General features: G+C 44.9%; 1 protein-coding gene across 2 annotated transcripts in view; it reads left to right on the plus strand.

Moving 5' to 3' along the window:
* PPCDC (phosphopantothenoylcysteine decarboxylase) overlaps positions 1–22,303 on the plus strand; it is a 48,195-nt gene extending 25,892 nt beyond the window's left edge. Inside the window, exons 5-7 of one of the 2 annotated variants that reach the window (XR_003436470.1) lie at positions 7,153–7,313; positions 8,714–8,748; positions 22,198–22,303. The gene's annotated coding sequence lies outside the window, so the exon portion shown is untranslated. The remainder of the gene's footprint in view (positions 1–7,152; positions 7,314–8,713; positions 8,749–22,197) is intronic. The other variant, XR_003436471.1, reaches the window with a different exon arrangement.
* The last annotated feature ends 416 nt before the right edge of the window (positions 22,304–22,719 follow it).

Raw genomic sequence — 22,719 nt, forward strand, 5'->3', positions numbered from 1 at the left:
CCAGGACTGGCATGTGAGCAGTGGCTGAGGAAGGTGGGTGAGTGTGTGGCAGGGGGCTGGGGAAGGGTGGAGGCTCCAAAGACTTCTGCAGCCTTCTCTGATCTTCCTGGACCTCCAGGGGAGCAGTGGCCAAGGCCGGGAATTTCTAGGAAAATAAATCGTCGTTGTGTTGCCCCATGTCTATGAGTGGTGAACAGGAACACTGAGAAATCGAATGGCACGTATCCTGGAGTCAGGACTGTCCCCTCTGGTCTACAGAGCCTGTTCTGGCTCCAGCTCAGTCCCTCTGGGGCTCCTGGAGAGACTGTGCAGGTCTGGGATACAGGAATATTTTAGGTCAGGGGTAAAAAGTCTGCAAGGTCACACACATATGGAGGGTTTGTGAACCTTGGGGTTAGTTCCTGCTACGTTCACCAGCCAGCCTGACCTTCCAGGAATGGGTCAGCGGCCATAGCGCTGACAATGGAGGGCCCAGCTGAAACCTCATATGGCCTTTGCAGGCGCCTTAACTCGTTGCATCACAGGTGGATGGGCAGGGAATTGGTCGCTGGTCATCCAGCCAGTCAGACCACACCACCTGTGCGCACTCAGACGTGGGCTGACAAGGCTGGCAGGGCTGATAAGGGAAGGGAAGTCCCTGCCCTCAGGGATGGCAGGTCTGCCTGGGGTACCTCCCTCAAATACAGTAGCCTGTGGCCTCTGCAAGCCAATGTTGCATAATCAAAGGCTGATCATGTTTCTTCATTCATTAAAAAAAATTTTTTTTAATTAATAAACTTTATCTTTTAGAGCAGTTTTAAGTTCTCAGAAAAATTGAGTGGAAAGTACAGAGAGTTCCCACATACCACCCACCCCACACATGCACAACCTCCCCATATTCACATTTTTCAAAGTCTGTGTTCCAGACAGTGTCCTGGACCAAAGACCCAGCCCTGTCATCGAGGCACTTCCAGTTCAGTGAATAGACAGCAGAGCAGAAAGACCAGCCCAGGGAGGGAGGAAGGGATGGCAGTAAGTAGGCCTAGGGTGCCAAGTGAACCAGCAGGACAGCCCACCCACCCTGCAGGGGAGGTCTGAGGAACGAGGAAGGACCTCAGAGGAGGTTCTACCTGGGCTGAATTCTAAAGGTGGTGTGGGCACTAGCAAAGAGTAGGAATGGCAGGAGTGGGCTGCAATGTGTGCAAGGGCCTGGGGCCAGATGGCACACCTGAACCGGGTTCTGAGTCTGGCTCTGAAGTTGGACATGGTAGGTGGAGGCGGGAGGAACCTCGTCCTGCAGAGCCCAAAGCCAAGGGGTTTAGCCTGAGGAGGAAGGGTCCAGCTGGGCCAGAGCAGGCAGGAGGGGCTTACCAGTGTGGGCGGGGCCAGCAATGGCCCTTGAAAGAGTTGGAAAGCTCAGGTGCTGGATTGTGCAGTTATGGCTTTAAATGTGTCCTGAAGATGCTTCAGGGGTTTTCACTGATGCCTCAAGTGCCAGGCCCTTGAGGACAGGACCATTTTTCTGATGGCTGGGTGCTAACGCCTGCTTCACTTCTGCCCAGATATAGCCTTGGGTAACCGTCTCGCATCTCACAAAGAAGCAGACGACGCCCACCTGGCGAAAGTCATGTCAGGTTTTCTCCATTTATTCATCCCTGGTGGTGGTTCCAAGGGAAGAGGGGTATGAGAAAAAGGAACCCTTTTCTAATAGACAAGCTGACCAAGGCACAGGGAGGGCAAGGACTTGGACCCCTCACTCCAGCATGCCAGAAGCAGAGCCTGAGCCCCCTGGGAGGGGCAGCAGCCAGGACTAGAGTAGGTGAGAGTGCCCCATGCAACCGAGGCTCAGAGCCTCTGCTTGCTTGTTTAGAAAATGGAGACAGTAAAGTGTGCCCTTTCCCTGTGACTCTGAAAGTGAGATGAAGATGAGGGGCTCTGAGGCCATCAGAGAGCAAAGATGGTCCCAGACCCAATTAGAGAATTCCCAGAGTGATCTGGTGGTGAGAGACAAACCTCTTCCCTGTTCCCACTGCTCTGCCTGCGGCAGAGGAGCCCCACCCAGGTGATGAGAACCTACCTGCCCGTTAGAAGTCTTGGGATGTGAACACACCCCTCTCACAAGCTTCTGGGGGAGAGGACTCACATGTTCTGAGCATTGTGTGCTAGGCCCTTTGCATACACGATTTGTACTTCATCCATCATCGTGTGAGGTGCCCACCATTACCATCCCCATTTTACTGGTGAGTAAACCAAAGCTGGGGGAGGTTGAAGTGACTCAGGCACAATCTGGTGAGTGGCAGTGCTGGAACTCAGGCCCAGGTCTGCCTGTCTCCACAGCCCACCCTCTACTCTTCATCGTCTTGCTCCATTTGGGCAGGATGGAGTGGTGTGGTAATGAAGGGGCTTTGCCTAATTAGACAAAATAACCCTGTGCCTCAGTCATGCATTCATTCACTTGATCCAACTTTGTTCTGTGTATATCCCAAGCCAGGAACTGTGCTCAGTGTTGGGGATACAGTGAGGAACAGAAGCAGATGTGCTCCCTGCTCTCAGGGCTAGCTGTCTAGTGGGAGGGATAGACCTTTATCAGACAAGGAAGAGGAGACACTCCAATAAGTACCATGGAAGAAAGGTAAGGGGTGCTATGAGAGGGGTAACCATGGGGCCTAGTTTAGTGAGGGGGAGAGGGGAGCTTCAAGCGAAGACTTCCTGGAGGAAGTGATCAGAAGAAAGATGAGTGAGCAGGAGTTACCCAGGGAAAGATGAACCAGAACGTTCCAGGCTGAGGCTACTGTATGTGAAAAGGAAGGAAGGAGAGGGCTAGCTGGGGGAACTGAAAGAAGGGCTGTGAATAGGAGAGGGTAGTGGTTTAAAGTGGGATAAGGTGGGCAGAGGCCCAGTGGGACAGGGCCTGGGGGCCACAGCAAGTGACTGTGGGAAACCAAGGCAGGTGCCTATGAAATGAGAACTAACTTTCTCGTGAGCTACAGTGAACATACAATGCACGGAGCTTCCCCAAAAGTTTGGGCTGCATTAATGGTTGCATAACATGCAGGTCAAAGGAGGAGATTATTCCTCCCTCTGACTCAGACTGCACCTGAAATGTTGTGATCCTTTCAGGGCCCCCGCTGCCCAACATCTGCAGAAGAAGAGCCAGCACACCGAACAGGTGTACAAAAACCAGACTGGATGGGCAGGGAAGAGCAGCCTCAGGAGACAGAAGTATGTCCTGGACCTCTAAGGAATCTCCTAGAGGCCAAGTTCAACCCCATAGAGGGAGAAACATCCTGGCAGTTAGGGCTTAAGAAATATGGGGTGAAAATGTGAGGTAGTGAGCCTCTCGTGCTGGGGAGCAGATGCCAGAGGACCAGAGATGTGGAGAGGACCCCTGCTTAGCTTAACGTGTGGTCGAGGTTCAGTCCTTGGCATTGACTGAGCACATAGTGTCTGCCTTCTCCCTTCCACCTCTGAGCTGGAGGCTCACCACACATGTCCCCAAAACACAGGGTCTTGGGCCATGCAGATGGTGAGGCTGACCCTGACTAGCATGGGGTGGGCTCTGGGTTTGTTCTGCTTAGACTGCTTCGGGGAAACCAGGCATTGGGAATGGTGGAGGTCTTGGACCTGTGGGCTGGCAGATGCTGGTCACTATCTGAGGTCGCTTCCCAGGGCACCTTTTCCAGAATCCTGAGTGTTTTCTAGTACCCTGGACCTTCTAGCCGTCCATCATGGAGTCACCACTCAATCAGAACCTAGGAGAAGCCAGCAAACGTCTCCCCACCTCCCCATCAACTGTGTGTATACTGAGACTTCCCAGAACTCCTTGGTTTCCCTAAAGAGAGGGCTGCCCTGGCTCTCATACATCAGAACTCTCACTCTTGATCCCCTCTGTCTCTGACATTCTGTTAGTCCCTAGACATTTTTTTGACAAGGGCTCCAACCCATGCCCTCTGCAACTTCCCACTGCCATCCACCAGCCTCCAGACCTGGGTCCCCCAATGTTTCTATCCTCTGTCTTCTCTGCACTTGGCCTGTCTAGTCTCTGCTGAGTTCTGGGGGCTAGGGCCAATCACAGTTTTTTTTTTTTTAATTGAAGAATAACATATATTATACCACCCAGATCAAGCTAGAGAATACTTTCAGGTCCATCCTTTTAAAATGGTTCCTTCCTCTAGTCTCCTACAGCTTTATTATTGGACACCTGGCAGGTTTTACCTTTCATGCCAGCTAGTTGGAGGAGAGGGAAGCATCCTGTGCGCCATTTTTGCCTCTCCCCACCTGACCTAGCACAGTGTAGGGCCCGTAGGAGGTGCCCCTTTAGGTCCATTAGATGGAAGGGTGTGGAATTTCCCAAGTGTGTTTTAGCGTATGTGTTCTGTTGCCCCTCAGAAATGCAGGAGAGGCGACAGATGCAGGATGCGATCACCAGAGTGCAGGAAAAGCCCTGAGCACCAAGTGTGCTGGTTTTGCTCAGGTGACCGGTCACCCCCAGGATGATGTGTGCAGGCCTGGAGCTGCACACATTCCCAGCAGAGGGCTCAGGTGTGTAGAACCCCTTGTGTGGAATGCCCTTCCTAAAGGGCACTGGCTATAGCATGGAGCTGGCCAAGCTCTTATCCTGGCCCCAGGAACTTCAGGTTTGAGCACTCACCATGGCAGGGTCAGAGAGCTGAAGGAATAGGGCCAGACCCAGCTCAGGGAGCCTTTGAAGTCAGATGCCTGGTGCAGAATGCTCTGAAGGAGGCCAGAGCACACAGATTCTCAGTTGGAGGCCAAGACCTCCTCTGCTGGCTTAGGAGAGGCTATCCCTTTTCTCCTCTTGCTTTATGGCCTTGCTTAGGAGGTGGTATCCTCAAGGAAATAGAGCCGTGGCCTGGGCTTGAGCAGCAAAATGGGTGCAGCAGGAAGGAGCTGGAGGGCGGTGGGGACGCAGGGTAGTGTGGGGATGTGGTACATGAAGTCTAACAGCTGTCCTGAAAAATTGTGAATCCGGACTGTTGGAAGATTTGAAGACACCCTATTTGCTCTAAGCAGAGAAGAACCTCTTTTCTGAGGTCCAGATGCCAGTTGTCACTGAGGGTCTTCCTCTTGGGTATGTTCTGAGTCCCTCAGACCATATTGTTCCTGTGTCCTCTTATCTCTCTCTTGTGTTTTTGGGCTGCGTTGGGTCTTCGTTGCTGCGTGTGGGCTTTCTTTAGTTGCGGCGAGTGCGGGCTACTCTTCATTGTGGTGTGCGGGCTTCTCATTGTAGTGGCTTCTCTCATTGTGGAGCACGGGCTCTAGGCACGCAGGCTTCAGTAGTTGTCGCATGCAGACTCAGTAGTTGTGGCTCATGGGCTGTAGAGCGAAGGCTCAGTAGTTGTGGCACACAGGCTTAGTTGCTCTGCAACATGTGGGATCTTCCCAGACCAGGGATCGAACCTGTGTCCCCTGCATTGGCAGGCGGATTCTAAACCACTGCACAGTCTCTTTGACTGTAGTAAATAGGGGTCTCATCCAAGGCTTGGGGACACTGGGTGAACCTCTGATTTTACATGATATCTGTTATTTCAAGGCTCAGTACAGAGCTTGGATCCCAGGTCCACCTGACACCAAATTTGTTTTAAGGCATCATGGTGGCATAGTCTTATTATCAGGGATGGGCTGTCCCTCCATGGTTGGTAGAGGCATGATCATGAGCATATGATGTTAATCGGAAGGGAGAGACAGAAGGAAGAGTAAGTGCACGTCAGTCAATGCAGAGGATAAGGACTGACTGAGGTATCTTAGACAAACTTCTGAATGGGGAAAGCTGGGATCTTAACATTTCCTGAGTATCTGTGGTGTGCCCAGCACTTGCTTATGTGTGATCTGCAAGGGTATATTATTATCCTTATTTTACTAAAAGGGAAGCTGATGCTCAGGGGATTTACCCAATCAGAGTAAAAAAATGTGGAGACGGGTTTTGAGCCAGGTGTGTCCACCTCCATGGTTGGCCCTCTTTCTCCTCCACAGAACGTGATCTCCAGGTGATATGAGCATACCTTCGGGCTGGGATGTCAGCCCTGAAATAAACAGCCAATTTTCAGACATTTGAGGGAAGTCTTTTTTTTTTTTTTTTTTTTGCAGTACGCGGGCCTCTCACTGTTGTGGCCTCTCCTGTTGCGGAGCACAGGCTCCGGACACACAGGCTCAGCAGCCATGGCTCACAGGCCTAGCTGCTCCACGGCACGTGGGATCTTCCCGGACCAGGGCACAAATCTGTGTCCCCTGCATCAGCAGGTGGACTCTCAACCACTGCGCCACCAGGGAAGCCCAAGGAAGTCTTTTTTTTTTTTTAATTATTTATTTTTCGCTGCGTCGGGTCTTAGTTGCATCACGCAGGATCTTCGTTGAGGCATGCAGGATCTTTCATTGCAGCACTTAGGTTTCTCTCTAGTTGTGGAATGTGGGGTTTTTTTCCTCTAGTTGTGGCGCGCAGGCTCCAGGGCATGTGGGCTCTGTAGTTGTGGCACATGGGTTCCAGAACCCGTGGGCTCTGTAGTTTGCAGCACGCAGGCTCTCTAGTTGAGGTGCATGAGCTCAGTAGTTGTGGTGCATGGGCTAAGTTGCCCCGCAGCATGTGGGATCTTAGTTCCCTGACCAGGGTTCGAACCCATGTCCCCTGCATTGTAAGGCAGATTCTTTACCACTGGACCACCAGGGAAGTCCCTGAGGAGAGTCTTTAACATGTAAGAGAGGCCAAAACAATAGAAAAAGGGAACTCAGAAACAAAGATGCTGCAAAGAGCAGATGAAAACTTCAAAGAAACTATTGTTCATAATCTTAGACTGGAAGAGATATTGCATCCTGAAACAAGAACAGGATGCCATAAAAAGGGAACAATCAGCAAACAAGTAAGAAATTTAAAATGTGATAACCAAGTGGTAGAAAGATAAAGTCAAGGAAACCTTTCAGAAAGTTAAACAGAAAGAAACAGAGATGGATAATAGGATGAAAGAGATAAGAAAGCCGGTGTGTCCCCCTTTGCCTGGCAAAGTAATAAAGCTATCCTTTTCTACTTCACCCAAAACTCTGTCTCTGAGATTTGATTTGGCACCAGTGTACAGAGAGGCCGAGCTTTCGGTAACAGTAAGAAGAGTTAGAGGCCATGGCAATTGAGCTATGATCTTCTTTCTCTCTCTCCCCTTCCAGGTCATTGTGAAAGAAGCTCTGCTCTAGGCAGTTACAGCCAAGAACACAGGGTTCTCTCTATCCCCAGGGCCCAGTTGAGAGCTAAGGTACCTCCCTGAGAGTGGCAGACCACCAGCATTTCTCATCTCCCTCACCTCTGTGTTGCAGAAGCTGTATTCCAGGTAAGAGTAGCTGAGAGGGCTGGGGCTCTCTTCCTCAACCCATTCCCAACTTATAGGGTGGAACCTCTACCCTAGGCATGGAAGCCTGAGGATACTGAGGCCTTGATCTCCCTCACCCTGGTTCACTTACAGAGTGCAGGTTCCATTCTGGGAGAGGCCAGTTTAGAAGACCAAAGGCTACTGCCACAACCCAGCACCCTTGTAAAGCAGGAGTGTAACTCCAAGACACCAGCTTCAGAGCAGTGGCACAGAAGTTTTGTACAGGGAGAGAGGAAGTCCATAAGAGGGAGTCCATAAGAGCATAAGAACTCTGATGCTCTCCCCAAGGGAACTGACTTATTTGCAACAGAGTGTGGGGAAATACAAGCACATGGGTGCTCTCAAAAACAATGGAGATATTGATGGTAAGCAAAGTCTGGTAGTGCTTTGAGAAAAACAAGCTAAAAATTAGACTAAGTAGAAGTTTGCCAGAGAGAAGCAGGCAAAGAGATAACTAAAGAGCCCTCTTGAGGTCAGAACAAACTTCAGAGACTGACCTCAAAGACTACTCCTGCAAAGGGTCTTCATTTCATTGGATCAGACTGTGGAGCAATTTATGCCCCAGGGCATTGTTGAAAACAATAGAGGAATTAGTCAGCAATTAGTGGAGGCTAACAGCTGGGTGTGATACCAATAGAGACAGCTTAACAGAATGGTCAAGGAAAGAGATGAACAGAGCCCTTTTAAAACCACTGTCATTCCAGGGTGATGGCACATATCCAAGGCTATGCAGTTTAGGAGTGAAATCAGTCTACACACTGCGGGGGGAAGTAAATTTCAAAATAGTCTAGCCAGATCACAAAATAAATAAACAAACAGCAAGAAGAAGCTAGGGGGAGAGGAGGATGGCTAGTATCCAGAGTTGCTGCAATGTATTATCTAAAATTCTATTACAAATATAATAAAATTATACACACACGGTTTTCAACAAAAAATTATGAAACATGCGAAGAAACAGGAAAATGTGACCAATACACAAGAAAAAAAAAAAACAGTCAACAGAGATGCTTTTGAGAGAGTCCAGATATCAGACTTAGCAGGCAAAGATTTCACAGCAAATATGTTCAAAGAACCAAAGGGAACCATGCATAAAGAGGTAAAGTATGATGATAGTGTTGCCAAAATCTTGGCTGCCTGTACACTGATGCTGAAATGAGATACAGAGACAGAGTTTTGGAGGAGAAAGAAAGGGTGGCTTTATTCTTTGCCAGGCAAAGAGGGGAACACAGCAGGCTAGCAGCTCAAGAACTGTGCCCTCCTCCCTGGGGAATAGGGAGAAGTCTTATAGTTGGGGCTCGTGGTCAGGGGTATGCAATAAGGATCAAGGCAGTAACAGTCCTGCATTCTTCTTTCTTCTGCAGAGTTTCAAAAAGGTGGGGTTGCTGACAAGATTAGGGTGTGTGCAGGGTCTCAGGTGGTCAGTCTCCTATCTTGATGAGCTTCTCTGGTCCCTTTAATCTTGCCTCAGATGGTTTTCTGGCTGCTCCTCCCTTGATTTGCAATCTGCCCTTTGGAACTCAAGGAAGGTCATGGAGGCTGGAGTCTTGCCTACAAGAAATGGGGGACAAAAATTCCTACGTACTTGGGAGCCCCATAGGGCCCTGCTCAGTTTCATTCGTATCTCATCAAATAGATAATATCAATAAAGAGAAAGACATTAAGATACAATTGGAAATTCTGAAGTTGAAAAATATAAGAATTTAAAAGAAAAGTCCAATAGACGGACTCAGCAGTAGACTTGAGCTGGCAGAAGAAAGAATCGGCAAACTTGAAGACAGGTTGATAGCGAATATGTAATATGAAGAACAGAGAGAAAAAAGAATGAAGAAAAAAGAACAGAGCTTTAGAGAAAAGTGAGATACTGTTAAGTGTACCAATATAAGCATAATAGGAGTACCAGAAAAAGAGGAGGAAGAGAAAATTTAAAATATTTGAAGAAGTAATGGCTGAAAACTTCCCAAATTTGATGAAAAACATTCATCTACACATCTAAGAAGCTCAGTGAACTCCAGGTAAGATAAATATGAAGAGATCGACACCCATACACATTGTAGTAAAATTTTGAAAGTCAAGGACAAAGAGAAAAAATTGAAAACAGCAAGAGAAAAATGATTTGTCATGTCCAAAGAAACCCTAATAAAAATAACAGCTGCCTTCTCATCAGAAACAATGGAAGCCAGAAGGCAGAGGGATGACATATTCGAAATGCTGAGAGAAAAAACTGTCAACCAAATCTTCTTTCAGCAAAACTAGCTTTCAGAAATGAAAGTGAAATAAAGACATTTCCAAGTACAGTAAGTCCCCTACATACGAACCAGTCCCGTTCTGAGAGCGCATTCTTATGTTCAATTTGTTCGTAAGTCCAACAAAGTTAGCCTAGGTACCCAACACAATCGGCTATGTAGTACTGTACTGTAATAGGTTAATAATACTTTTCACACAAATAATACATAAAAAACAAACACACAAAATAAAGGAAACATTTTTAATGTTACAGTACAGTACTTTGAAAAGTACAGTAGTACAGTACAACAGCTGGCATACAGGGGCTGGCATCGAGTGAACAGACAAGAAGAGTTACTGACTGGAGGAGGGAGAGGAGGTGGGAGATAGTGGAGTTGAAGGATCATCGCAATAGGAGATGGAGGGCAAGCTGCAATTTCACTCATGCCTGACATTGATGGAATGCACGTTCACATCTTTGAAAGTGTGAAATTTGAAGGTTCATATGTAGGGGACTTACTGTAAACAAAACTTGAGAGAATTCATTGCTAGCAGACCTACCTTACAAGATATACTAAAGGAAGTTCTTGAGACTGAAAGCAAGTGACCTCAGGCAATAATTCGAAACTATATGAGAAAACAAAGAGTGTTAAAGACAATTAGGTAATTTATAAGATAGTATATGTGTATATTTCTCCTTTTTCTCTTAACTGATTTAAAAAGCAATTATATAAAACAATATGTCTATAATTGTATTGTTGGTTATATAACATATAGAAATGCAGTGTATTTGACAATAACAACACAAAGGAGGTGGGTGGAAACAAATTTGTATTAGAATAAAGAAATGACAACAGATTGTAATTTGGATCCACAGGAACAAATGAAGAGAGCCAGAATTGGTAAATAACAAACTCTATAATTATATATCCTCTCCCTTCTTCTCTCAGCTTCTTTAAAAGACATACAAATATTAAAAAAGTAAGAATTATAAGAATTTATTATTGGATTTATAACATATAGACATATACAAATACACTGTATACTATTTATTTTATAAATTAGTAATAATTAATAATAAATAACTATAATAACAATAGCACAAGGAAAAGGGAATAAATATACAGGAGTATATAAATAAATGTGTAGGAGTAATATTTTTACAGCTCACTGGAATTAAATTAAAATAAATTTGAATCAGACTCTGATAAGCACTAAGAAAATAACTCAAAAAATAGTGAAAATATAGTGAAAAAATTATTAAAGAAATTAAAATGTTATATCAGAAGGTATTCACTTAGTGTAAAATTAAGCAGTAAAGGAAGGAGAAAGGAACAAAAAAGATGTAAAACATATAGAAAACAAAAAATAAAATAGGAGACATAAATCCAGCTATAACAATACAACACTATACGTGAGTATGTTACACAATCTGGTCAAAAGGCAGAGAGGGTCATACTGAACTAAAAAAACAAGATCCAACCCTATGATATCTAAAAGATAAATATTTCAGATTCAAAGATACTAATAGATCGAAAGTAAAAGTATAGATGAAGGTCTCTTATGTAAAAAAACAAAACAAAAGTAAGCTGGAGTGGCTCTACTAATAACAGACAAAATAGACTTTAAAACAAAACTTGCAACAAGAGATAAAGAAGAACATTTTATAGTGATAAAAGGGCCAGTCCATCAGAAGACATAACAATTATAAACATATAATTGTTATGTCTGAAAAGACAACACCAACATGCATTAAGCTAAAACTGACAGACTTGAAGGGATAAATAGACAATTCAGCAGTAATACTCAGAGACTTCAATATCCCACTCTAAATAATGGGTAGTACAACTAGAAAGAAGATCAGCAAGGAAATGGAAGAGCTGAATAACACTATAAGCCAAACAAACCTAACAGATATCTAGGGAACTCTCCACTCAAACAGCAGAATACATATTCTTCTCAAATTCACATAGAGCATCCTCTGATATAAACCATATGTTAGGCCATAAAACAAACCTCAATAATTGTAAAAAGATTGAAATTATAAAAAGCATGTTCTCTGACTACAATGGAATTCAATTACAAATCAATAACAGAAAGAAATTTGAGAATTTTACAAATATGTGGAAAATAGGAGCATACTTCTAAAAAAGCAATAGGCCAAAGAAGAAATCACAAGGCAAAGTAGAAAATACTTTGAAGTAAATAAAAATGAAGACACACCATATCAAAATTGATGGCATGCAGCTAAGGCAGTGCTTCAAGGAAAATTTATAGCTTCAAATGTGTCTATTATAAGATAAGAATGATTACGAATCTATAACACCACTTATCACCTTAAGACACTGGAAAGGAGTGCAAACCAAATCTAAAGCAAGCAAAGGAAGAAAATAATAGAGATTAGAGTGAAATTTAATGAAATAAGAGTAGAAAAACAAAGATAATATAAATGAAACAAAAAGTCAATTCTTTGAAATGACAAACAAAATTGAACAAACTTTTAGCTAGACTGACCAAAAGAAAAGAGAAAGGAGACTCAAAATACTAAAATCGGGAATGAAAGAGAAAACATCACTACTGATTTTAGAGATATAAAAAGGATTATAGGACTTCCCTGGTGGCGCAGTGGTTAAGAAACTGCCTGCCAATTCAGGGGACACGGGTTCAAGCCCGGGTCCAGGAAGATCCCACGTGCTGCAGAGCAACTAAGCCCATGCACCACAACTACTGAGCCCGCGAGCCACAAATACTGAGCCTGTGAGCCACAACCACTGAGCCTGTGAGCCACAACCACTAAAGCCTGCGCACCTAGAGCCCATGCTCCGCAACAAGAGAAGCCTCTGCAAGGAGAATCCTGTGCACTGCAATGAAGAGCAGCCCCCACTCACTGCAACTAGAGAAAGCCTGTGTGCAGCAAGAAAGACCCAACACAGCCAAAAATAAATAAATAAATTTTAAAAAAGGATTATAAATGAATATTATGAACAACTTATGCCAGCAAATTGGATAATTTAGATGAAATGGACAAATTCCTAGAAAGACAAAAACTACTAAAACTGATTCAAGAGGAAATAGAAAATATGAATAGACCTATAACAGGAAATTAAATGAGTAATTTTAAAACTTTCAACAAGAAGAGACCAGACCCAGAATTCACTGGTGAATTCTACTAAACATTTGAAGAAGAATTAATACCAATTCTTCACAAACTCTTAGAAAAAATGGAAGAGGGGAAACTTCTTGTCTTCTTCTATGAGACAAAACCAGACAAAGGCATCACAAGAAAATAAAATTATGAAACAATATCTTTTATGAATATATATGCATAAAAACATCAAAATATTAGCAAACTAAATCTAGCAAGATGAAAAGAATTTTCACCACAACCAAGTGGAATATTCTCCAGAAATACAAGGCTCAACATACAAAAATTGATCAATATAATACACCATGGTAATATAATAAAGGACAAAAACCACACAATCATTTCAATAGATGAAAAAAAAAATTTGACAAAATCCAACACCCTTTCATGATTAAAAAAAAAGAAAGAAAAAAAAAACTCAGTAAACTAGGAATAGAAGGGAACTGCATCAACCTGATACAAGGGATCTATGAAAAATCTATTGCTAACATCATACTTAATGGCAAAAGCCTGAAAACTTCCCCCTACAATCAGGAACAAGACAAGGATGTCCACTCTCACCACTTCTATTCAACAAGGTACTGAAGGTTTTATCCAGGGCAATTAGCCAAGAAGAAGAAATAAAAGACATTAAAATTGAAAAGGAATTTCTATTTGCAGAGGACATGATCTTGAATATTGAAAATCCTAAAAAATTGCTAGAACCAATAAACAGGTTCAACAAGTTCAGAGTATAATATCTATATACAAAAATCAACTGTATATTTACACATTAGCAATGAATGATATGAAGATGAAATTAAGAAAACAATTCCATTTACTATAGCATCAAAAAGAATAAAATATTTAGGAGTAAATTTTTAAAAAGAAGTTCAAAACTTATATTCTGAATACTCAAACATTGTTGAAAGAAATTAAAGATGACCTAAATAGATAGAAAGGTATTTGTGCTTGTGAATTGAAGGAAAATATTAAGATAGCAACATTCTCCAAACTAATCTACAGATTAATACAGTCTTTATCAAAATCTCAGCTGGCTTCTTTGCAGAAACTGATAAACTGATGAAAAAATTCATATGAAAATTCAAGAATCCTGAATAGCCAAACAATCTTGAAAAAAAAGCAAAGTTGGGGGCTTCCCTGGTGGTGCAGTGGTTGAGAGTCTACCTGCCGATGCAGGGGACACGGGTTCGTGCCCCGGTCCGGGAGGATCCCACATGCCGCAGAGCGGCTGGGCCTGTGGGCCATGGCCACTGAGCCTGCACGTCTGGAGCCTGTGCTCCGCAACGGGAGAGGCCACAACAGTGAGAGGCCTGCGTACCGCAAAAAAAAACAAAGTTGGAGAACTCACTTCCTGATTTTAAAACTTACCACAAATCAATGGTAATCAAGACAGTGTGGTACTGGCCCAAGAATAGACATACAGATCAATGGAATTGAACTGACAGTCCAGAAATAAACCCACACATCTATGGTCAACTGACTTTCAACAAGGGTGCCAAGACCATCCAATGGGGAAAGAATAGTCTTTTCAACAAATGGTTCTGGGACAACTGAGTATCCACATGTGAAGGATGAAGTTGAATCCTTATCTCACACCATATACAAAAATTAACTCAAAATGGATCAAAGACCTAAATGTAAGACCTAAAACTAAAAAACTCATAGAAGAAAATTTAGGGTAAACCTTCATGACCATGAATTTGGCAAACTATTCTTAGAAATGACACTAAAAGCATGACCAACAAAAGGAAAAATAGATACATTAATCAAAATTAAAATCCTTTTTGCTTCAAAGAACTGTTTTGTGTTGGTTTCAGCCTATCAGTAGTGATGCTATTGGCTAAAAATGCCTTAGGCATTCTCCTGGCCTCATACTACTTGTGGCAAGCCTCCATAGACATTTCCCAGACTGGAGCCAGTGTTGAGGTTGGACTGGCCCTTGTGGTTCTATTATAATTGCAAGATGCACCTCAGCAACAACTATCAGAGAACTTTGAAAAATCAAGGTTTATTATTCACAGGTCCTGGAAGGTACAGGGCATCCCCAAGGATCACACAGTGAGGTTGTGGGGAGAGAGAGAGAGAAAGTGTGGACCGGGGTTCTGCCCTTGGGGTTGAGGGTGGGGTGCCTGGGATTTTGTGGGTTCACTCTTTACTGGCAAATTTAAAGCATAAGAGTGGGAATTAGGGCGTGGGAAGGGAAAAGCAGAGTCAATCAAGTGTTCAGTTACTCCAGGGCTTTCTGAAAGGAGAACTTCATGGGTGGGGTCGCCTGGCTACTTATCTATTTGTTTAACTAGAAGTTATGTCATACAGCTGGCAACATGTTTATTTGAGATGGATGTCTTGAAATGGATGCCTCAGAAATCAAAAACTTAATGCCAGGCACTTACATTACAATACATAAAACCTTAATGTCAGGCATTTATACTACAAGGACACTATATTAATTTCCTACGGCTGCCATAACAAAGTACCACAAACTGAGTGGCTTAAAACAATAGAAATTTATCTTGTCACAGTTCTGGAGGCTGGAAGTCCAAAATCAGGGTATTGACAAAACCATTCCCTCTGAAATCTGTAGGAGAGAATCCTTCCTTGCCACTTCCTAGCTTCTGGTGATAGTCGTCAATCCTTGGCATTCCTTGACTTACAGCTGCATAATTCCAACCTCCACCTCTGTCATAACATGGTGTTCTCTGACATCACAGTGACTGGTAATAGACACAGGGTTTCCATGTGTATCTTCACAACACCTTCTTATAAGGATACCAGTCATATTGAATTAAGGCCCACTGTATTCCAGTTTGACCCTAGCTTAATTAATTACATCTGCAATGACTCTATTTGCAAATAAGGTCACATTCTGAGACACTGGGGGGTTAGGACTTCAACAGATCTTTTTGGGAAACATAATTCAACTCAGACACTATCAGAAGTGAAAAGACAACCCATAGAATGTGAGAAAGTACTTATAAATTATGTATCTGATAAGGGACTTGTATTTAGAATATATAAAGAACTCTTAACAACCCAGTAATAAAGACAATTTAACCCAATTTTTTTTTTTTTTTTTTTGGCCGCACCATGTGGCATGTTGGACGTTAGTTCCCCCACCAGGGGTCGAACCCATGCCCCCTGCAGCGGAAGTGTGGAGTATTAACCACTGGACTGCCAGGGAAGTGCGTAATTTAACCCCATTTTTAAACGGGCAAAGGAGGGAATTCCCTGGCAGTCCAGTTGTTGGCACTCTGTGCTTTTGCTGCCTAGGGCTCAGGTCAATCCCTGATCAGGGAACTAAGATCCCACAGGCCACATGGCATGGCCAAAAAAAAAAAAAAATAATAATAATAAAATAAAACGGGCAAAGGAGATGAACAGACATTTCTCTAAGGAAGGTATACAAATGGCCAACATGAAAACATGTTCAACATCATTAACCATTAGGAAAATGAAAATCAAAACCACAATGAGATACCACTTTACATCCACTTATAATAAAAAAGGTAATAACGAGTGTTGTGATGGATGTAAAGAAATTGGGACCCTCATATAGTGCTGGTGGCAATGTAAAACGGTACACTTGCTTTGGAAAATGGTCTGGCTGTTCCTCCAATGGTTAAACATAGAGTTACCATATAAGCCAGCCAATTCTACTCCTAGGTATATACCCAAGAGAAATGAAAACATATGTTCATACAAAAACTTGTACAAAGATGCTCATAGCACCATTATTTATAATAGCCAAAGAGTTGAAAAACTCAGATGTCAATCAATTGACAGATAAATAAACAAAATGTGGTGTATCCATACAAGGCAATATTATCCAGCCATAAAATGGAATGAAGTGCTGATACATAACACAATGTGAACGAACCTTGAAAACATTGTGCTAAGTGAAAGTAGCCAGTCACAAAAGACCACATATTATATGATTTCATTTATTTGAATGTCCAAAACAGGAAAATCTATATATAGAGAGATAGATTAGTGGTTGCCTAGGGCTGAGTGATTTGCGGGGAGGTGGAGAGTGACTGGTAATATACAGAGTTTCTTTTGTGGGTGATGAAAATATTCTAAAATCAATTATAGTGATAGTTGTTCAACTCTATGAATACACTAAAAAACCATTGAATTGTACAGTTTAAATAAGTGAATTGGGACTTCCCTGGTGGTGCAGTGGTTGGGGGTCCGCCTGCCGATGCAGGGGACGCGGGTTCGTGCCCCGGCCCAGGAGGATCCCACATGCTGCAGAGCGGCTGGGCCCGTGAGCCATGGCCGCTGAGCCTGCGCATCCAGAGCCTGTGCTCTGCAACAGGAGAGGCCACAACGGTGAGAGGCCCGCGTGCCACGCAAAAAAAATAATAATAAGTGAATCATATGGTATGTGAATTGTACCTCAAAAAACCGTTTTGAAGAATGGAGGGCTTCCCTGGTGGCACAGTGGTTAAGAATCTGCCTGCCAATGCAGGGGACATGGGTTCAAGCCCTGGTCTGGGCAGATCCCACATGCTGTGGAGCAACAAAGTCCGTGCACCGCAACAACTGAGCCTGTGCTCTAGAGCCCATGAGCCACAACTACTGAAGCCTGCGAGCCACAACTACTGAAGCCCATGTGCCACAGCTACTGAAGCCCGTGTGCTTAGAGCCCATGCTCTGCAACAAGAGAAGCCACTGCAATGAGAAGCCCACGCACCACAATGAAGAGTAGCCCTTGCTCACCGCAACTAGAGAAAGCCCGCGTGCAGCAACAAAGACCTAACACAGCCAAAAATAAAATAAATAAATATATTATTTTTTTTAATGGAGAGAAGATTCCAGAAAGTGACATCAGATCTTATACAAAGGATCAGGAATCAGATCAGAATCAGACCTCTTAATAGCAACATTTGAAGCTAGAAGTCCTCAAAGCAATGCCTTAAAGATGCTGAAGGAAAAGTACTTTCAACTGAGAATTATATACCCAGCCAAAGTATCAATACAATGTGAGAGTAGAATGTAGCTATTTTCAGATATGCAAAGTTTGAAAAACTTTATCTCCCATGCAGACTTCCTGGGAAGCTACTGAAGGATGTGCTCCACCCCCTAGAAGGGCATAAAACAAGAAAGAAAAAATTGAATCCAGGAAAACCAGAGATAATTAAAGAAAGAAGTTTCAGTATGTTGGCCAGGAGAAGTCCCAGGATGACAGCTCTGTGGCTGATCTAGAGCTATTAGTTCAGATGGAGGCAGGAGAACCAGAGACGCCAGTAGAGGTGTCTCAGAGGGAAAAAAGAAATAAGGAATTGGAACTGATAATGAAAATGTGTATCAGGAATCATTTTACAGGGCTTTTGCAGGGTGTGGGAAGGGTCAAAAAAAAAAAAAAAAGAAAAAATGAGTCAACGATTACCCTGAAGAGAGGAAGAAGTTTACAAAGAAAGGAAAGGTAGTTACAGCATACTACTTGGCTCAGCCGTGAGCACTAGTGATTGATTGTGAATGTAACCAAGAAATGTGGTGTCATGATATTGAAAGGAGAGGGAAAAGGGTGTAAGTAAACCTCATTTATCATGAGAAGAAGGCCAAGAGACAGTATCTAAATTGGACCTTTCTGGAGATAGCAATAATAGCAACAAATGCTTTATTCAGGAGATAAAAACCAGAAGAAATAACAGAATGAGTTGAGGTGGTCACTTCTGGAGAGCAGGGTGGAGTGATGTAGGAGAGTGCTGTCTTTGTTCTAACCCTTTAGCACAGTTTGACTCTGTAAACAATTTTCGCACATGAGTTTGGGAAGATAAAAATTAATTGAGGGCTTCCCTGGTGGCGCAGTGGTTGAGAGTCCGCCTGCCGACGCAGGGGACATGGGTTCGTGCCCCGGTCCGGGAGGATCCCACATGCCATGGAGCGGCTGCGCCTGTGAGCCATGGCCGCTGAGCCTGCACGTCCGGAGCCTGTGCTCTGCAATGGGAGAGGCCACAACAGTGAGAGGCCCGAGTACCGCAAAAACAACAACAACAACAACAACAAAAAACCCTGAGCAAACAACCCCATCCGTCTTTTCAGCCATCTCATAAAGTGCATTCTCACCCTGTGAGGCAGGTATGATAAGGGTTCTTGTGAGGGCCAAAAGTGATGCTGCTTCATAAAACATGAAGTTGCATGTGGTTTAAAAGGTTGTTATCAGGCAGGACAGAAGGAAATATCCCCATGTTACACACAGGAAAACAGAGACCCCCCCACACCCCAAAATGGAAGTAGTCCCCCAAATCGCACAGCTGGCAGAGCTGGAGTTCTGACTCCCTGTCTGGCTTTCACTCAGCTGGCATCAGGCCCAGGGACCTCTTAGCAATCATGCTTCCCCACCTCCCCTCTCTCCCAGCTGACCCCACCCTTGCCCTCAGACACTTTCCACAACTTCCTTGGCTCTGAGCCCCACCTGGAGGGTGATTAATGTGAGGGCCCTTGTCATCAGGACTGAGTTCTCATTCTGGTCACACTCTGAGCCCTGATCCTGGTCATAGACTGATCCCTGATGCTGGTTGCAGACTGAGCCCCTCATCCCTTGCCACTAAATCCCTTAACAATATTTACAACCAAACATAAGCTGGGCCTGGCCTAGAAGACATGGATGGCTGGGTTCCATCCCTCTCCAGTGCTGTCTCAGGGTCAGGGTTGGTGCAGCTGTGGCCTGGCTAAAGTCTGTGACATGGTTTCCCTCCATCCTGGAGTAGACTCAAAGCCACAGCCTGTGCCCAGTCCATTTCTGTCCCCTCCCACTGCTGTTCCTTGTGCGGGTGGGGGATTGTGGGGCCCATGGTACACTTTGAGCAGAGATTGTCTGTGATGAGTCATTCTTCCTCACAACAGAGGAGTCTAACATGGACAGTACTTTTTCTGACTTCTCTGCTGCAAGGGAGTAACCTCACCAACACATATGTTCAAGTACAGCCTTGAACTGGCTGTTTCCCACCCTGAGCTCTTCACTCCCATCCCTCACCAGGGCAGCATTTCTCCAACATGATTTCCAGGAGTTGCCAGAACACTGGCTTGTTGCAGCTGCTGCCCTGCGCTTAGTGACCGGCACACCCTCCGAGCAGTCCTCTAGGGTCAGTTGGGAGGCAAGGCTGACTTTTAACCCTCTCATCTCTTGTCAGTCCCAGGAGAGGTGGAAGGTCAGGGAAGGGGCAGTGGCAGATGCTGGGTCTGGGAAAGTTGGAGGGGAGAAGACAAAGGGGTGGGGTGGGGGCCAGGCATAGGATCATGGCCTTGATGTACCACTGGGTCACAAATGTCAGGGCAGTCAGGAAGCTGAAAGACTTCCTCTCCTGCCCCTGTGTCAAACAGATGGAGAAATGAGGTCCCTGGAAGAGGAATGTTCCCAAGATCCCACAATGACTTGGGATCAGATTGGGGGCCCAGACGATTTTTTGCACTGAAGATTAGCCTCGGGCAGAGGGGGCAGACTCCACGGCCCCTAAGGCCAGAAGAGGACTCTTGCAGAAGGCCTAGGGAGACAGAGGGAGGGGCTCCAGGGAAGGAAGATCTTCCTTATTATCTGAGTTGTCCAGCCCCTGGGACCTCTGGTTGGAGGGGACGTAGGGTCAGAGTTCCTTGTCATCAGAAGCATAGCAAGTACAGGCTGGACCGCAGTATGAGGATGTGCCCACAGTGAGGGGAGCTTGCTTGCTCCTCTGGCCATGTTTCTTTTTGTGGGACTGGAACCGAGTTGTGTTCCCCACAATCCTGGGGTTCCTTTGCTTGACCTAAGGGTCTGCTGTCCTTTCTGAGCCCTCAAGGTCCAGAACAGCTCCCTTGAGCAGCCCTGGAGCTCTGCAGCTGCCTCTGGCTGGCCACAAGGCACTGGGGCTGTAAGAAGCACCTGGACCCAACATAGTAAGAATATGTATTTGAGGAGGAACGTTGGGGGAGGGCCACCCTGGGGGGTGTTGCTTATGGGAGCAGACTAGGTCCGAGAAAATCATGGTAGCAGGTGGGAACCCTGTCCCTCCTCCAAGCCAAGGGTCTGTGCTGCAGCTTTAGGGTGGCAAGAGGTGCTTAGGCTCTTGCCTCAATGCTGCTACCCAGTGCCTCCCAGATCCTCCCTGCCTGTGCACCAAAGCCTGTTTTTGGGGGCCTCTGGTGGCTGTGTCACCCTGGGGCCATCCTTTCTCCACTTTGGTTGTTTATGTGTCTCTCTGCCACTAGGCTGACAGCTCTTTGAAAGCCAAGTATTGCGGGTGGGTTCTCCGGGAAGCAGACTATGACTCAAAGTTTAGCATGCTGGATGTTCTTTAAGGAGACGTCTTGAGATTGATGCCTGTAGAAGGGAGGGGGAAGAGGCAGAACTGGGCAGAGCTGCACTGCAGGCCCCACCCCAGCTTTGGTTGCCTCATTGGGAGCTTGGAGCAGAATGGCCTGTCACAGTCCCACACTGGGTTGAAATAGCTGGGCCTTTATACCCCAACTAGATTAGTCTTTGTGTATAGAACACCCAGAGAAGGACATGACCTCTGGTAAAGCAAGTATCTGCAGCTGAAGCAATCCCTCAAGGGGCTGACAGCCCACAATACTCCTGCCCCTGGGTACCAAGTCCTTCCCTGAAGGGGAAAATGGGCATCGCATCTCAGTGTCTACTGTCCTGTGTTTTAGCGGGCTTTTAAGGAATGCTAGTTGAAGGAATGCATAGATTGCTTTGAAAGAAGCCCCTAAAACATTTTGGCCTCGTTCTCCCTGTCTATTAAATGGGTATATCTTTTACGCTTATGCTATAAAAGGCAAAGCTCATTATAAACACCATGTCCCATGGACTTATGCAACTCCCTTCAGTTCTCTTTCAGTTGATGCCCTGAGGTTGGGGCTAGGGCACTGACGGGTGGAGTGGGGAGTGGAGGGTAGGTGGGGTGGGCTTGGCAGTTAGTGGTTGCTGTTTTAAGGAAAACCACAGCTGCCTGTGGTTTAGGGCGGTCAGTGAGGCCCAGGGGAAGGGAGGTTCACATGCAGGGTGGGCTGCGGGCACTGAGTCACCACCCAGAGGAAAACCACAGCTTCAAGAGCCCCAAGGCCCAAGGAAGAGTGGCAGATGAGCTGGGCAAGTGCCAGGTCTCAGGAGCGGGGATTTGGACAGCCTCCTTACTTCAAGGGCCAGCCCTGTTCAGGCTTGCAGGGAAGCACCTACCGTATGCCTGCCATGAGAAAGGCTGGCTCGGTGGCACATCTCTGTGCAACAGAACAGAGCAAGAGCTGGGTGACCCTAGAAAAGAACTATCCCTCTCTGGTCTCTAGCTCTCCACTCTCTGGGAAGATGGGGACAACTCTTGAATTTGAGAAAATTCATCTAAGATATCTGAAGACTCATAGTCCACAACTTTGCTTATATATAATTTTACCATCATCATTGTAGTCTAGAGTGGCTGCTATCTGTCACATTGCATTCATCTAATGATTCCTCAGTAACTATGAAATGTCTGTTTTTCTCTTTCTTCTTTGTAGGAAAATGAAATATTCTGAATTCTCATCTTCTACAATGAAAGCTAAAACAAACAAAGACGTTTCCAGACTTCTTGTTTCCATCTTCTTGAAAGATGTCTAATGCTTTGGACAAAACAATAAGAAAATTGAAAGATGGTGGAATAGTAATGATTCATATCACTATTGAATCATCCTTCCAGGTAATTCCATCATTCTTCTGTTTTTTTAATTATTTTAGTCTCTGTTTTTAAAAAGCATGGTTGAGAATAATTAATGAGTAATGATGAAATATAGTTCCTAGGAGGATGAAATAGCAAAATGTTTTAAGATCAGGATAAATTTTTTTTTTGCGGTACGCGGGCCTCTCACTGTTGTGGCCTCTCCTGTCGCGGAGCACAGGCTCCGGACACACAGGCTCAGCGGCCATGGCTCACGGGCCCAGCCACTCCACGGCATGTGGGATCTTCCTGGACCGGAGCACGAACCCACGTCCCCTACATCGGCAGGCGGACTCTCAACCACTGTGCCACCAGGGAAGCCCCA

The sequence above is a fragment of the Aethalodelphis obliquidens genome, unplaced genomic scaffold (genome assembly GCF_003676395.1).
Source record: "Aethalodelphis obliquidens isolate GAN/ISIS:26980383/991018 unplaced genomic scaffold, ASM367639v1 scaffold26, whole genome shotgun sequence".
Taxonomy (NCBI): Eukaryota; Metazoa; Chordata; class Mammalia; order Artiodactyla; family Delphinidae; genus Aethalodelphis; species Aethalodelphis obliquidens.